The sequence below is a fragment of the Tupaia chinensis genome, unplaced genomic scaffold (assembly GCF_000334495.1).
Source record: "Tupaia chinensis unplaced genomic scaffold, TupChi_1.0 Scaffold000074_1, whole genome shotgun sequence".
Classification (NCBI taxonomy): Eukaryota; Metazoa; Chordata; class Mammalia; order Scandentia; family Tupaiidae; genus Tupaia; species Tupaia belangeri.
The window spans coordinates 1996562-1999052 of record NW_006159534.1 but is presented as its reverse complement, the minus strand read 5'-3'; the positions used below and the strand labels follow the sequence as shown (position 1 = coordinate 1999052).

The window sequence follows — 2491 nt, the reverse complement described above, 5'->3', positions numbered from 1 at the left end:
GCGTGTGTGTGTGTGTGTGTGTGTGTGCCCAAGATCCTGAGAGGAGAATGGAGGAGAAGGGATTGCGGCATGGCCATCCCCCCTGGGGGGTGATTTCTCACTTTCTGTCTCTCTGTCTCTCTCTGTCTGTCTGGCGAGCGCACGTGCCCTATAGCAAAAAACCTCTCCAAAAATAAAAAATAGACAGATGGGATCGGCCAGGGGTGGTTAAAGCACTGGATCCCGTATAGCTGACCACAGGGCTCAAGTCTCATACCTGGAGACTTGAAAACTATGCTGGGCACATGCGCATGTGTGCCCCAAATCCTGACAGGATGGAGAAATGAAGAGGGCATTGTGGCATGATCATGCCCCATGGGAAGGAGGGTCCTTCCTCACACCTCTCTCTAGTGAGTGCATGCACCCTCTGGCAAAATTAAAAGAAAAAAAAAAAAGGACAGATGACTAGTGGTCTGGCCCAGTCAGGTGCTGCCTGTCTGAAGGCAGGGGAAGTCAGGAAGACCAGTTAGGGGCCCTCCCTGCCCCTCCCAAGGCCAGCTGGGCGTTCGGGAGGTGAGTAATCACTTGAGGCATCCAGGCTGCGTGAGCTGCGTGACTGGGGCAGGTGCTGAGGGGCCTCTGGCCTCTGACTGCCTGGGCTGCCTCCTCACACCCACTGGGCCCAGCCTCTCCCAGGCAGAAGCAGAGAGTGCCAGGTGCCAGGCCCTACAGAATGCCGACAGGATGTCCCAGCCTGGCCGCTGTACCAATGCCAGTTCCTTCCTGGGGGCTGGGCAGTGGCTGGACCCTTATGTTTGGCCCTCACTGGGAAAAAAATCTCAACCTGTAACCTAACCATGGTGATGCACAGAGGGTGTCACTGCTCAGGAGGCTTGGATTTGGTTCCTGGACCAGCCTGAATATGCGGGGCATGACTGCGTGTGTCTCTAACGCTATCTGACTGGGAGGCTGGGGCAGGAGGGCAGGGACATGGCGAGACCCCGTCAGGAATACCTCTCACATCAAGGGGAAAACAAACCAGCCCCGCGATGCTCCCGCACCTTCCCACTCAGGGCTGCTCACTCCTTTGGCAGAAGGAGCAGAGGGCCCCGCTGGAATATTTCATTACACATCTTGGGGTTGAGGATAAGGCGATGTCCTGAACGGGGAGCTCCTTTACTGAAAGGGACAACAGAGGAGCAGTCCCTCGGCTGCCACCTCCAAATGACGTGACAGTGGCTGCTGTCCCGCCGGGCTTTGACCGTAAGCATCAACAGCATAGGAAGAGATGGCTCCTGAGCTGTGGAAGCCTGAATCCAGCTGGACTTCCCTGGGCTCGGGAACAGAAAAGTCACATGGAGTTAGAGCTGGACGTGTGGGAGGAGCCTGGTGCCTGGCTTTTCAGATGAACCCAGCTGGGGTAATGAGCCTGCGTTCTGCCTCACAGCTCTGCTGGGGACTTGAGGCCTGGGAGCTCAGAAACAGCTTGTTCTGGGGACAATGCTTGGCACACGAGCTTTCGGAGGCATTTCCTGATTACTCCTAAGGGCTATGGAGGCCACTGCTTTTCTAGATGCTATTCTGCTGGGGATGGGGATGCCAGTTATTTAAGGCAAGGGGTAGAGAGAAACATTTGGATTTGGCCTCTCTACTTTGGAAGAAGTGAGCTGGATGGGAGCCAGGCCCAAGCGCAGGGAGGGCCCTCACTGTAGCAGCAGCAGCCTTGCTGCCCCGGGCAGTCCAGGGCTTCCTATCTGAGAGCCTTGGACTTTGTTCAGATGTTAATTAAGCTGTTAGTGTCCTGTGGTGGCCGGCTGGCAGGCAAGGCATCATCAGCTCGTGCCACTCTCCTGCCAGAGCTGAGGTGACAGAGCCCTCATGCCCTGGGTGTGATACCTCCCATGCCAGGGATCCCTGCCGCCTGAGGCATCAGCATTTCCACCACGAGGTGAGGCCACCCTGACAGGTCACTTCTGAGCCACCTATGGCTCCTGGGATCTGCCTGGTGAGAATAAGGTTTGCAGAGTCTCTGGGGTCCCTCTCTGGGGCAACTGGCCTGAATCAGGCTCCTGGAATCTGATCCTAAATTAGACCCAGACCATGGGTCAGAGAGTGAATCCTGGTTTTATAGTTAGCTCAGACCCCTAAGGCTTGGTGGTCAGGAGGAAGAGGGACTGAAGAGGACCCCGAGCGTGGGGTGCTCAGCCCAGGCGACGCTCACATACAGCTCACACTCACGACACAGCTACAGACAGCTCCCTGTCCTTATAAAGGCAGACTTTTCCAAACCAAATGAGCCTCTTTCTTCTCTGGCTCTGCCTCTGCAACAGGTGTTTCATCAAGTGGAAGGGCAGTGCTCCAGAGGCTCGGATGTAAACAGACCGAGCCCGGAAGCAAGGGAGACCCCACCGGGCTTGGCAGCCTGGGCAGGTGCCAGGGAGGCCCAGAGCGGCTGGCAATGCACTCGTAGCACCGGCCCCCCGCCCGCCTCCCCTCTTGCCACATACCCTCC

The 2491-nt window shown here is 57.0% G+C and overlaps 1 protein-coding gene across 1 annotated transcript in view; it reads right to left on the bottom strand.

Moving 5' to 3' along the window:
- The window catches only part of QSOX1 (quiescin sulfhydryl oxidase 1), a gene marked incomplete at its 5' end in the record, with an annotated part of 50300 nt that overhangs the window by 29572 nt on the left and 18237 nt on the right, over positions 1-2491 (bottom strand). The gene's annotated exons all lie outside the window — the stretch shown is intronic.